The sequence below is a fragment of the Euphorbia lathyris genome, chromosome 1 (genome assembly GCF_963576675.1).
Source record: "Euphorbia lathyris chromosome 1, ddEupLath1.1, whole genome shotgun sequence".
NCBI lineage: Eukaryota > Viridiplantae > Streptophyta > Magnoliopsida > Malpighiales > Euphorbiaceae > Euphorbia > Euphorbia lathyris.
This window is the reverse complement of record NC_088910.1, coordinates 132,885,067-132,900,760: the sequence shown is the minus strand read 5'-3', so window position 1 is coordinate 132,900,760 and position 15,694 is coordinate 132,885,067. Positions and strand designations below refer to the sequence as shown.

The 15,694-nt window shown below is 33.6% G+C and overlaps 1 non-coding gene and 1 pseudogene across 1 annotated transcript; one reads left to right on the top strand and one right to left on the bottom strand.

The window, feature by feature from the left end:
* Positions 1 to 100: 100 nt before the first annotated feature.
* On the bottom strand, positions 101 to 1,350 carry LOC136219500 (uncharacterized; annotated as a pseudogene).
* A 7,836-nt stretch (positions 1,351 to 9,186) lies between these two features.
* On the top strand, positions 9,187 to 9,259 carry TRNAA-UGC (transfer RNA alanine (anticodon UGC)). Its single transcript has one exon. It is a non-coding gene; the product is annotated as a tRNA-Ala (tRNA).
* The last annotated feature ends 6,435 nt before the right edge of the window (positions 9,260 to 15,694 follow it).

Here is a 15,694-nt window from a genome sequence, read left to right as displayed (position 1 = left end):
ATAATACAATACGAGTACATGGAATGCATAAAAGTAATTGTTGAACCAACTCGATCGTTCTAATTCATCGAATCAGAATATACCTTCCAAAGATGCTCTATTAATTCATTGCGAAGATCAAAATGTGCATTTTCATCTCTAATTTGTCGATGTCGCATAGGAAATCATGGAATTGAGTATCATGATTTATTGGAGTTTTTCGATTTGAGGATGCTGTAAGTGGATCCTGAATGGGTAATGATAGATCACATTCATCCTCAATTATCATATTGTGTAGGATAATGCACGTTCGCATAATATCATGAAGTATGTTTTTCCTCCAAAATCGTGCTGGGTTAGTAATTAATAATGGCAAACCTCGCCTTTAAAACTCCAAAAGCACGCTCCACATCTTTTCTGCATGATTCTTGTACCTTTGCAAAATGTCTTCACTTTGGACCTTGTGGGTTACGAATCGTTTGAACTAGGGTAGACCATTTAGGATAAATACCATCAACTAAATAATAACCTGTATTGTATTCTTTTTCATTAATATTATAGTGCGTTGGAGTTGCAATACCATTAGCAAGATCAGATAATAGATTAGATGAATCTAACACATTAATATCATTATTGGTTCCAAGCATATACCAAAATATGCATGCCATATCCATAGATCATAGTCTGCCACTGCTTCTAGAATAATTGTCGGTGAACCAAAACGTCCGCTATATTGTCCTTGTCAAGCTGTCGGACAATTCTTCCATTCCCAATGCATGCAATCCAAACTACCCAACATACCAGGAAAACCACGAGATTCTCCGATATGAAGCAATCTAGCAATATCATTTGCATTTGGCCTTCTAAGATATTGCTCGGAGAAAATTTCCACACTAGCCCGACAAAAAAAATTCAAGCTCTCTATTGTTGTTGACTCGACAATTTTACAGTATTCATCAATAGCATCACCCGAACTCCATATGCCAAAATTCATAAGGCAACTATTACTTTCTGTATAGATGACAATCTCATTCTACCAACCGCATCATGACGTTGTTGAAAGTAAACATCATGCACTTTGACTGCATCTATGATACGGATACAAAGATCACGAGACATTCTGAACCTTCTTCGAATAGTCTTAGCATCGAATCGTGGATTACTACTAAAGTAATCCTCGTTTATATTTTCATCTGCTTCTTCACAGTTATGATAGATAACTCGATGACCTTTGACTGAGCCAACATGAGATGAGCCGCTACTCTGACTACCATGTTCTTTATATTTTTTATATCGAGATAATAACTTCATTGTGATTTCATGATCAATGCCATCGTCTGAAGATGAATCACTAGTAAGAGATAAACTCATTTCGAAATGGATCAAATTTGATTACGAATAAAATGTAATAAAGAAGTGTGAATAAAATGAGTTGAAGTGGTGTCTAGTATTTATATACAATTAAAATAAGGTAAGTTCTGGAATATTATCATTTGCTTTATGGAAAAAAGAAATTGGGGCACACTCATTACATTTTCGAAAGAAATATACAAGAATGTCATCATTTGTTTTTATTGAAAAATGGAGTGATGCACAGTAAGTATATATTGAAACAGACATGTCCATGAAAAATATTGAAAAGGATGTCATCATTTGCTTTAATGGGCAGAGTTAGAATCTAGGGAAAATGAATATTTTTTCTTCGATGAAGCTTTGGGCACATATATCAGAAAGATTTGGGCACAGTTAGTACATCGGGAAGAGTTAGTATATTGGGAAAAGAAATTTTCTTCTTCTATAAATACCTTAATCGTTAGATTTAAATTGCATTCACTTCATTCAAAACACTTATTCTTACATATAGTTTTACATAATGACTCGTGGAAATGGATTCACTCATGCAGAAGGCGAGCTTTTATGCTCTGCTTATATGGAGATTACACAAGATCCAATTACGGGGACAAATCAAAATAGACAAGAAATGTGGAAATGAGTAGAAATTGCATACAATGGAAGGAAACAAATGAGTTGGGAGGAGAGAAACTGGAGATCATTGGAGTCTCGAGTAGGAAAAATTGAGAAGGCTATAAGAAAGTTCATAGGATGCATCCAACATATTAAATGGATGAGGATAAGTGGTGCATCTCCTCAAGATATAGTTAGTATTTCTTATTTGGCCTAATGCTTCCCCAACCCCTTTAACTTGTCCAAATTAGTCATTTTACCCCCTCAACTCATTGAATGTTCTATTTACCCCCTTAACTTCATAAAAGTGGTATTTCTCACCCCCTCAACTTGTCCATTTATCTCCCCAACTCATAGAATGTTCTATTTACCCCCTTAACTCCATAAAAGTGGTATTTTTCAGCCCTTACAATCCGATATCGAAGCCTAAATTGATAACTTTTTTTAAACGTTAAATCTATATTTATGCTATTTTATAAGTGGAACCTAAATTAATAAATCATAGGCCTATTTTGGTACATTATCCCTACATATAATGTATTTAACTTGTTTATATTAATGTTCTTGTTATTTGTATTTTTTATTCGTTCTTTCTCTTTTCAACTTTTTTGACTACTATAAAGGGATAAGAAATACCATTTTTATGGAGTTAAGAGGGTAAATAAGATCATAAGTGGTGAGAAATACCACTTTTATGGAGTTAATGGGGTAAATAGGATATTCGATGAGTTGAGAAGGGGTAAAATGACAAATTTGGACAAGTTAAGGGGGTGAGAAATACCATTTTTATGAAGTTAAGAGGGTAAATAGGACATTCGATGAGTTGGAGGGGTAAAATGACCAATTTGAACAAGTTAAGGGGGTTGGAGAAGCATTAAGCCTTCTTATTTCTTTAATCTCGTTGCTTAAATTTGTAGGCATGATGAATCTTTCATAATAGTTTTTAATTTATTTCAGATGGAAAGAGCAAGAACACTAATGAAGACAGATATCAAATGGAAAACGGGGTTCAAATTTGATCATGTTAGGACTATGATGAAAGATTTGTCAAAATTTAATGATAATGTCCAAAAGAAAGAAATTGAGAAAGTCACATTCTTCATTCTTATCGTCGGAGTCCGAGACTCCAACTTCTGAATTTCCAACACAACAATCACCAGGCCTGTCTGATTTTAGTATTAACATCAATGAGAATAATTCCACATCAGGATCGGAAAGACTATTAGAAGTTAAAAACGCAAAACTTAAAAAGAAAAAAGAAACTTGATCAAAAGCAATAATGGAATGCACGAATGAAGAAGATCTAAAATTTTATGATTTGGTAGAAAGATCAATTCAATCTCGTGACAAAGCAAATCAAATTCGTAAAAAGAAAATGGAATTCTACATAATGTCAAAGGATATCAATGCAATTGAAGATTCAGTTGAACGTGAATACTGGAAGCTAGAAAAACAAAAGCTAGGATTGCAGTCTGAACCGCCTCCGCCATCCAACATGAACAACTTTAGTTATTTGAACAATCTTCAACTACCAAGCCATGAGTTACCAGATTATAATTTTTTCATGGAATAAATTAGTGTTTCAATAGTCATGTCGTTATTTTATTTAAATTGTGTCTCTAGTATTATTGTTGTAACATATTCCAATAGTCATGACGTTTTGTTTTAATCGTGCCGTATTTATCTTTCTATTATTATTGTTGTTTTAAATTATGTGTTTGTAGTGTTATTATTGTTAGTTTTATTATATGATTTTTAAATATATTATTTAATTTAATCATTTGCAATTTTATCCAAAATATACATTAATTTATAAAAAAACATATACTACACAATATAATTATGGGTTAAGGTGTAAAAATACCCCTAGCGTTTTGGGTCAGGTACAATTTTATCCCTAACGTCTAAAATGGTGCAATTTTACCCCTAAAGTTTTAGCCACGAGCAATTTTACTCCTAATGTTGATGATTTAGGTCAATTTGAGAAATAATTTGATCCCAAATTATCAATGTTAGGGGTAAAATTACTCTTGACTATAAATGTTAGGGATAAAATTGCATCATTTTAAATGTTAGAGATAAAATTACTCCTGACCCAAAACGTTAGGGGTATTTTTGCACCTTAGCCCTATAATTTTTAATAACATATAACTAAAAAAATTAGAGTTGCCCTAAACAACTTTAATTCTTGATATTTTTTATTTTGAGGTTATTAATGATAATTTTTATGTTAAAAAAATGATAATTTTTATAGTATCAAACTAAAACATCATCTTTTTTAATTCATGATTAATCATATTTAATTAAACATTACTTTGTGAATTTTCACTATTAAATTAATTTTATCTTTCATCATCTAATGGTAAAAACATACGAATAATAGGAACAAACATACCTAAAACATAATATAGCCTAACCCTATATTTATAATATATATATAACCTAATTAATTAGTCTCCTCCTCAGGCCAAAGAAATGCTCCCATAGCAAACTTCCTCTTCTGATTGACATCTCCGACGACGGGCAGTCCATAAGCTTTAAGCAGCCAGTCCAGCTTCCATTCCGGCATCGTTTCATAATCGTTTTTCTTGAATCTTGGATAGTGAAGTGGCATCTGAAAAAAGCTGCTGCTGCTGCCGGAGAAATTATCCGGCGGGCTCATATTCTTCCTTATTTCTTGATTATTATAACCATTTGTAGACATAATAGCATAAGATGTGTTTGAGCAACTAATTATTATTCCACTCATTTTGATGATCATGTAATTGGGTACCCAAGTTTGCCTTTTATATGCATAATAATAGAGCTATCTAGAAGATGTTTGAATTTACTAGAAGAAAAAAAAAAGACATCCTTAGGCCCTCAATGTTTTTTGTTTTTCTTGATTAAGTCTTGGATCTTTCAATTTGATACATTATGATATTACACTGTTAATTATAAGGATATGGTACCAAAATAGGTCTATGGTTTTTGAAGAAGTACCAATTTAGACTCCACGTACAAAATAGCATCAATATAAGTTTAACGTTTAAAAAATAGTATTAATTTAGGACTCCATAAAGGAACGTGATATATCATTCATATTATTCCGTTAAGTTTGGTCAATTGTACATAGAAAGAGAAATCATAACTTAACGGAGTCAGGCCCGACCCTGGGCATAGATCGAGAGTGCGGCCTCGCAGGATCCAGGCCAAAAGGATCCTAATTTATTTATTTTTACATTTTTTTTATTATAAATTTACTTATAAATACCCATTCAGGTCTACAAATGATCAAATAATATGATATTTTAGGCTCAAATGGGTCCAAATTCTATTTTAAACTTTTAAGTACAATTTTTTTATTATTATTAAAGGCCATTTATCTCTTATTTCGCTTAGGGCTCATAAAATGTCAGGACCAGCCCTGAACGGAGTAATATGAATAACATGTCAGGTTCCGTTCTCGAGGCCTAAATTGATACCCTTTTTTTAAACGTTGAACCTATATTAGTGTTATTTTATACGTGGAACCTAAATTGATACTTTCTCAAAAACCATAAACCTATTTTGGTACCTTATCCCTTAATTATATTACACGTGGATCATTGAGGCATCCAATAACGGATCCAGGATTCATTAATATAGGGTGTTTGGGACAGTCTCTCATGATTTATGTGTGCTAAATATGATTTTTTTTTTTAATGTTTTTACATAGAAAATTCAAACTCCGTACGTAGTTTTTATGGAATTTTCGGCAATCAGTAAGTACTCAATCCTCCCCAGCTCCCTTAGATCCGTCCCCTTGCCTAAAAGAAACCACCGAAACCACGTGAACCACTCAAAAGAGATTTCAAGATCATTTACATTAATACCCGTGTTCGACATCGTGATTCACGGAACCACAAGTACAACCGTTAAAACTATTTCTGATTGACAATAAACTCTCACTATGACTCCACCACATGGACCTCGACTCTCATTTATGGTTCATAATCTGATTCACCTATAAATATGAGGTACGAGTACACTAAAAGGTACTCAAATCATTTCACTTGCTCATCTAAGTTTAAAACTACACAGTACCTTTTTTTAGGGTTAAGGTACAAAAATACCTCTAACGTTTTGGGTCAGGAGCAATTTTATATATAACGTCTAAAATGGTGCAATTTTACCCCTAATATTGGAAGTCAAGAGCAATTTTACCCCTAACGTTGATAAATTGGGTCAATTTGAGAAATAATTCATCAAACTGTCTTCTCGGTCATGAATTTTGTCATCTACACTTCACATGTATGTCATTTTATCTGTAACAAATCACAAATATATGTTGGGATGTGAAAAAAAAATAAAAAAATATATTGTCTTTTTGTACGAATTAGACAAAAAAAAATCAAAAAATTCACAAAATTTATAAATATTAATCTCCAATTCTATTATTAAATTATAACAAACATGAAATCCTTTTTTTAGAACGAATTGTTATGCAATTGGTGCAGAATAAGGAACAAAAATATCTGTGTTTTATAATAATGTTTGGAATTGATCCAGATTACTCTTGACTTCCGACGTTAGAGGTAAAATTGCACCATTTTAAACGTTAAAGGTAAAATTGCTCCTGACCCAAAACGTTGGAAGTATTTTTGCACATTAACCATTTTTTTTATCATTTTTTTGTCTTATTTGACGCACTTAAAGAGTCTCAATAAGCTCAATAGAGTTTATATTACATCACATTAGTTGTCAGTTAATTTGAATTATACATATTTAGAATTAGTTGTGCACATTAAATTCCATTAAAAATATCGAATGACAGATCCAAGTGGGCTTAAAAGGGCCTGGGCATTCTCTCATTATCGGAAAAATCCATAGAAACTATGTATGAATCTGTAATTTTTTCCTTCAAAAACACATACAAAAAAATATCAATTGAGCACTCATATAGATCATTAAAGAGCACCCTAAAGATCTCTATCAGTGAATCATAAATTCATACACTGAAAATGCACGAGTCACGTGTCAGCATCTTAACTAGTAGTAATGGCTCATGTCGAACCGACTAAGACAGATAGTTAATTGCCAATCCAAGACTGCTCCATCGAGAGGATTAATTTTACACCTACATATATAATTTTCTTTTTTGCACTATATAAAATCTAACTACACATTTCCAAACAAAAAAAATTTCAATCTCATTTGAGGGGCCATCTTGCACCCCCCAACTCCCAATCTTTTGGAGGCAAGGAGTCAGAACCAATTTTGATATGTGGTGGTTCCGTAGACCGGAGAAATTTGATGTTTACAACATCTAATTTCTATCATGACTAAATGTGTGCTACTATAACTGTAACGACCTAGTTCGGGTTGGGTGGCGCCGGGGTAGAAAGCCTGAGCAAGAAACAACCTTAAGGGATGATGATAAGTACATGAATGAACTGAATCCCACATCGGAAATGAAGAGAGAGAGTGACCAGAGCTTATTAGTAAGGTGCAAATCTAATACATCCAGACGTATTTTAAAGCCGTGGGACCTAACGTGTTGAATTTGAGTTAAAACGAATAATATCTACATGGTATTGGATAAGGATGTTACAATCACTCAGCGAAAAGATCACGGACCTCAAGATGTCTTTTCTTTACTAGAATAAGACAAGAAAATGAACCATCTACAACTAGGTAATTTGTGATTGTGATGGTTGTTAGCTTTTTTCATTGAGTTTTAATGTTATGGATTTAGGGCCAATTTATCTTTGCTTATATTGGAGGCTATATCTATATGTATTTATCCAAATTAAATGACCAAAGAATTATGTGGTTGGGAATTCATTTAATGGCCATGCTATATCATTGGCCTATATCTACCATATCAAAAATTCTAAATATGTTTCTATCTAGTTACATATCAAGTACGACATTGTCATTTATTATGGGGTTGCTGTTTACTGTCGCCGTTTTACTTATCACCGTCCTTTATTGACAGTTTTGCCCTTCTCATTTTATTTTGACCAAAAACTGAACATTCTTTCTCTCACCCGAGCAAAACCGAAATTCTAAAAACAATAGAGCCGAGAGATTCCGGAAATGGACGATTTAAGAAAAAAAAAATTTGGATGGGGGATTTGGTTGGACAATGAAAATTGATCTTCGGTCTAGGTCCGCTAAAGCCTTTCTAATTTTTTGGCGGGTTTGGGATTAATAAAAACAGTACGGGTTGGTCCAGCCCAATCCGTCTATTAATATTAATTAATAAATTTATATATTAAATATTTTTTTTTTGGTAAGAATATATATTAAATATTTACTGTTAAGTACAATTTTTTTATTTTTTTATAATTAAAGATTATGTATATATTTTCAGGTGAGCTTATATGGATTGGGTTTGTGATTTGATTTTTAAATCCGAACCCGTCTAAATTAATATCAGATTGTACTGAGTTTGACTGAATATTTTTGAATAAAATCTCGTTAGACTCGGTCTAGCCCATGTACAGATCTACTCCAAACATACAAACCAAATAATTTTTTAATCAAGTGAGCTCTCTCAATTTATAAATTTACATATTAATTATAGAATCTTAGGAAATTTACATGGAAATTCATTTTTTAAAAATTATTTACAATTATATCAAGTAAGAAATTCAATTATATCAAACTAAGGGGTCTAAGATTTATTTTTAGGTTTTAGGATTTATGAATTGGGGTTTAAAATTTTTAAATTATGATATAAAATCATACTTTATTTATGGTATATAGGAAAGAGTGACATATTTTAAATTAATTTTTATAATATGATTTTCATGTAAAAAAAACTCTTTATCTTATCATTGATAACAAGCTCAATATTCCCAGTATGTCCATTCCTGACGTGACACTACGTCACCATTACTTATCTAACACGCTCGATTAAATTGAAAATCATATTTTATATTCATCCATTCTATTATATAAGTCATTTTAGGGTATTTCACACAAGTTAAGAAATACAATTAATATAGAGTCAAATTAATGAATTTATATTAGTTAACTAAAAAAACAATACTCTCTTATGTAATGGTTGGGAAATAAACCGTGGAATGTCCAAAAATAAAATAAAAAATTTGACGTTTGGACCGAAAAACTAAACTAAAAATTCTTGGAAAACTATAACGACTTATATTTTGGTAAAAAACTAATTTGCTAGAATATGGAATGAAGAGAGTAGTAAAGATACAGTTATTCATTCCGAATCGGTATTTACATATGAAAATTGATCCTCCCAAACAAGGGGTTGTAGCTCATATGGTAGAGCGCTCGCTTTGCATGCGAGAGGCACAGGGTTCGATTCCCTGCAGCTCCATAATTTTTGTTTTTAATTTAGAAAAAATATAGTGTGGTATAAAATAAAAATTCGTTTTGAAATCGTTAACAGTTATCTTACGCAATGTTATAAAACTCGAACTGGGGTCGAACCAGGAACAGGTGCAACTCCGGGTTTTTTTTTTTTGGCAATTTATTAAAAAAAATTGTATTAAATCTGTTTTAAAACGGTTTTTTGGCTACAAAAAAAAAGTACTAGAGATTATAAGTCTGTGTTTTTTTGCTAAATATTTTTAATTAAAACTACAAAAAAAAATAGAGATTATACATATTCCAACAAAAGTAAGTCAGTCCAATGGACCTCATTTCAATACGGTATTCGCATTGCTCACGTTGTATAAGTGTGTCTCTAATCCGATGGTGCGTCAACTATACCCCATGAGATGTATTTTCCAAAAAACGATAAGGAAAATTTAGAGCGTATCCCGTCGAATAAATCTTGGGAAGGAAACAAATATAGTTTACTAGAATGAATGCATGAGAGTATTTATTATTTTACCGATATTACATAATTTTTGCAGTCCTAAAAGCTTGAATGTGATTTGATTTATGTGGTGGATCTTTTTCGGAATCGCTAATTGGATCGATCTGGTTGACGTTATCCAGTTCAACCAATTTGAGTTAACCAATTGATTAATGTCATTGGATCGATTCGATTAATGTCATACTATATTATTTATGACGTCATCCAATTCCAAATTACCGATGATATTTATTTATTTTTCCGAGCTTCTAGCGGTGAAGTTGAGACTATTTAGCGATGCTTGCAAATCTATGAAAAGACATTAGGACAAAGTATCAATTTTCAGAAACCTTCACTTCTGTTTAGTAACAATATACAAGAGAGCGATAGAGTGAGTGTTAAGGATCTTAAAATGGAAATGTTAAAGAATTAAAGTTTTTTATAACCACAATTTCTAAGTTTTTTCTCTCTAAAAATTCACTTTCTCTCTCCTAACCAAACAACATCTAAATAACTTTAAAACAAAAATATTAAAGAATTAAAGTTGCTTAGAATATTATCAATTCTTGGAATTTTTTATTTTGAGTCGTCAAAAGTCTTTTGAGCCGATGATTGAAATTTAGAAGTCATGATGTTAGAAATTGTAAAGTTGAGTGACTTTTATGTTACGTTTTGAAGTTTAATGGTCATACCTTGAAAATGAGTAAAGTTTAGTGGCTATGGATGTAATTATTCTTTTATTTTTTTTCTTAGGCACTAGTTGAGAAGATATGACACATATGACACTTGAGAATTAATCTAATCCAGGACCAATCAGATCTGTATTTTATATTTGTTAATTAACAAATTCTCATATAAATTCAATTAAATATGTATTATATTATTTTAAAAATTACAAGGTAAAATTATTTAATATAGAAAAACAAGTATATTTGTAACCTATATCTCTAAAAATGTGTAAACATCAACATTTCAACAATAATATCACTGAAACAACTCAAACAAATAAAATATAATATTCACAAGTAATATAATTTACCAAAATATAATGTCCATAAATTCTTAATCCATATCATTAAAGCAAATAGAGAACGCAATTAAATAAAAATATATCTGAAAATAATAAACACAATTCACGAATAACCATCAACAATGTTCAAAAGTTAATTATAATAAAGCCAAAAAAAAAATCTCGGTTCGCTTAAGCGGCGTTAGACGGAACTCAGAAGGCTAAAAATCACATAGGGGTCAAAAAAGCCCAGAATGACTAATCGGAAAAAATCAGGACGGATTCTCGATTTCAAGCGCCTAACAAGACCAACTCGTTGACACCGTGTGGCGCTTACTTTTCCTTTTGAAGGTAAGCCAACACAGAATTATACCTCACAATATCTGTAAGAGGCACATATATGGATTAGGAACAATTTATAAACCGTGCTAAATAGCATTCACATTAATCGCATACAGACAATCCACATCAATCACACATATCAACAAACAACAACAATACAAAAAAGGACATGAGATATGCATAATGCACAAATGATTTTATTAACATAAAGATACCAATAATACACCCTCCAATGCCCCCCATCAGTAGTAGTAGGGGGGCCACTACTAAAGATGGTAAGAACTTTGGCCAATCCTAGTGACAAGTCTCGAGGAGACTAGTCACACCTCCCTATAGTATTTCTACGCCAACTTGAGACCCAGGGGCAGTAGACGTTACAATATCTTATTCGCCACTGCCTCGATTGCCTAAATTACACTCTCCCCCCACTTTACATCCATACTCTCCTCGTTACATATGTTCACTCTCTCCCATTACAAAGCTTGATATTACGGTAGTGCCTAAACGATGCAGACCGCCATAGTATTAATAAATGACAATGTCGTACTTGATATGTAACTAGATAGAACATATTTAGAATTGAGGAAATTACATCAAAGATCAAATTTTAATTTTTATTTACAATTATGAAAATCGTTTTTATGTATTTTATCATTATATGATTTTAAATTTTAAAATATCAGAATATCATAATTTTGTTTTTGTCAAATTTTCAGTTGATCAGTTGCAGGAAAAAAAAAAACAGTTTTAAAAAACCCACCAGATTTGACATTTAAATAAATTTGTTTAACAATTTGAAGCACTTGTAAATAATTTGTTAATCTTGACTATTGTGTAATTTACCCTTTAGAATTTTTGGTATGGTAGATATAGGCCAATGATATAGCATGGCCATTAAATAAATTCCCAACCACATAATTCTTTTGTCATTTAATTTGGATTAAGACATATAGCCTCCAATATAAGCAAGATGCATTGGCCCTAAATCCTTAACATTAAAACTCAATGAAAAAACACAAAAATCATCACAGTCACAAATAACTTAGTTGTAAATGGTTCATTTTCATGACATTAATAGTATCTCCATATTCTTGTCTTATATATTCTAGTAAAGAAAAAACATCTTGAGGTCCATAATCTTTTCGATAAGTTATGATAGCACGCATTTAGTTACGATAGAAATTGGACGTTGTAAACATCAAATTGCCTGATAGGAGGTGGTTTGAGGCCCCTGTCTCTGAAAGATTGGGAGTTCGGGGTGTAAGATGGTCTCTCAAATCTATCTAACGAGAAAATTTTGGTTAAGAAATGTGTAAAATTAGTCATAGATCAGTCTTAGATTCACAATTAACTATATGTGTATGTGTATTTGTAGGATATATGGTATTGGTCGGTTCGACATGAGCCATCACTAGTTAATATGCTAACAAAGTGGATCGTGCATTTTCAGTTACGAATCGATGATTCACTGATAGAATTGTTTACGGTGCTCCTAATGATTTATGTGAGTGCTCAATTAAAAAAAATTGGTGTTTTTGAAGGAAAAAATTAAAGATTCTTACGTGGTTTCCATGGATTTTTTTGATACAGATCGGTTTCCACTGAAAGTTTTAATCGTAAACTTACAAAGATATTTCTTCTCTAACTAAACTAGAAGGAGTGAATCCCGGGTTTTATGGACTAAATCCATAGGAAATAAGAATTCCCCATTGTTGAAGGTGAAAACCTTAACAAGCTTCTTGAAGAAGATTTAATATTGATTGATAAAAAAGGTAAGAACAATTACAAGAAAGAGATGTATTTATATCATCTCAAACCCTAAAACAAAATTACATAAAAGGCTAACTTACATAATTAATTAAAGAGTAAGGTTAGGGGGTAAAATGGGGCAATAATAAGGAGGTGGCATGGGTGTAAATATAGGAGTGGTAGGGTTGTAATTAGGGAGTGACAAATGTGTAAATAAGGAGTGGCAGGATTGTAAATAAGGAGGAAGCTGGAGTAAGGAGCAAGTTCCTTAAAATGAAGGTACGCGGTGCGTGCCTAATTCTACGCGGTGCGTATGTGAGCTTCTGGACTTCTCTCTGGATCAGTACTCATTTTACGCGGAGCATACCCAAATCTACGCGGGGCGTAGTTTGGCTGGTGAACTCTTCTCCGGGTCACTTTCCTTCACGCGGAGCGTACTTTAATCCACGTGGAGCGTGTCTGAGCTGCTGGTGTGTTGTGTGGCACTGTTTTGGCTTCCTTACTCGCTTGTTGCTCGTGCTTGGTTCTTCCTCCGACTTCCCTCGTCCGGACCCGATCCTAGGGAGAGATGCCCCACATCATTTTTTTGACAACAAGAAGGCCCTTTTGATCCCACTTGATCCGTCATTCGACATTTTTAACCGAATTTAATGTTGATAACTAATTTTCAATATGTAGAATTCAAATTAACCGACAACTAATGTGATGTTATATAAACTCTATTGAGCTTGTTGAGACCCTTTAAGTGAAATAAGACAGAAAAATGATAAAATGGTACTTAGTAGTTTTAAACTTAGACGAGCAAGTGAAATGAATTGAGTACCTTTTAGAGGACTTGTACTCATATTTATAGGAAGATCAGGTTGTGAGCCTAAATAAGAGCCAAAATCCACATGGTGGTCAGTCAATTGTGAGTTTGTTGTCAACCAGAAACAGTTGTAACGGGTTCCATGAATCACGACGTTGGATGCGGGTATTAATATGCATGACCTTGAAGTCTATTTTGACTGATCAACGTGGTTTCAACGGTTTCTTTTGAGGAAGAGGGCAGATCCAAGGGAACTAGGGAGGTTTGACCGCTTACTGGTTGCCGGAAAACATTGGAAATTCCACGAAAAAATGTGTATGAAGTTTTAATTTTCTATGTAAAAGCATTCAAAAAAAAATATTAATTTAGTACTCATAAATCACGAGAGACCACCAAAAATACTTTATGTCCGTGAATCCTAAATCTGTCAATGGACGCCTCATTAGTTCATATGTAATATAATTAATTATGCAATATCATAATGCATCAAATTGAAAGATCCAAGACTTAATCAAGAAATTGGAAAAGCATAAGGACCTAAGGGTGTATTTTTCCTTCTGTAAATTCAGACATCTTCTAGTCTCTTATGCATATAAAAGGCTAACTTGGGTACGCAATTGAGAGGTCCACATGATCATCATAATGTATCATAATTACTTCGGTTTGGTTTTTGAACAGTCCTTATTTAGAGTTCGTATCGGTTTAAAAACCGAATCAAACCGAATCAGAAAAACTAAATTACCAAAATAATAGCCACTGACATCAAATCAAATGTTATGTAAAACCAAAATATTCGGTTATGATCGATTTTAAACAGAATTAATTAAAAAATAAAAAAATAACAAATAAAAATCTTTGTATTTTTTTATTAAATTTACCTCAACAGTTTTTTTTTGGAACAGAAGGAAGGGCCTAGGCCCCGGAAACAAACAAACCAAAAACTAATCTAGATTCCGAGCTCTCCTGAGGATGCCCGAACCAGAATTTTCTGAATCAATGATGTCCATTAAGGCTGCAAGGGGATTCTCACACTCGTGATACCCTAAACACCTTTCGCCTGCGAAATTTGCCATAAAATCCGCTGCTCTATTCCCTTCACGAAGGACATGAACAACTTTGACATCCCAATTCGAACCAATCTGTTTCCGACATTCCTCAAGAAGCCAATCATACCGATGTACCCGATACCCTTTTGTCCTGATAAGCTCCACCGTTGATTGAGAATCGAGCTCAAAAATTACCTTCTTCCACCCATTTCTCCTGGCAAGTTCCAACCCATAATAGAGGCCCCAAATCTCCGCCAGATCCACGGAGCAGTTACCCAACCTGCAGAAAAATCCCCCTAACCAGCTTCCGTTACTGTCCCGGGCGAGCTCACCGCAAGTCGCGCGACCTGAAATGTTACTCCGAGCCCCATCGCAGTTGAACTTGATCCATCCCTCCGCCGGTGGCAACCACTGAACCAGACGATCCCGCGTATGCGGCGGCGCAGCACACGCGTTCCGACAGATCCTCACCGCCTCAGCTTGCTCCGACGCGGCGCGAATAACAGTGTCAATCTTTTCCGTCAGCCCCCGACTGACGCCTTCAAACACCAATTCATTCCTCCATTTCCAAAATAACCAGCAGCAGGTTCCAAAAACAATTGCCTAAGAAATACCATTCCACTTCCCTCTATCCTGTAAGTTACACAGCATCCACGGTTTAACCTCCCCTGAGAAGAACTCCGCCTGCCGATTCAAAGGAATGAAGAAAGTCTAGATTCTCCTTGCTTCACTACAATCCCGGAGAAGATGAATTAGATCTTCTCTAGATCCACAGATCCCGCAATCCTCATCACTGCTGATATGCCTCCTGACCCGGTCAGCATTGGTAAGAACAGCCTCATGCCCCATAGTCTAGAGAAACATTTTAATTCTCTCGGTTACCTTAGCTTCCCAGATACACATCCAATCTGCAGCCGACCAACTCGTTTCAGTAGCAGCAGATTGGTTGAATTGGAGCGCATAAGCCGTTTTCATCGAGAAGCTGTCTGTTTTGCTCG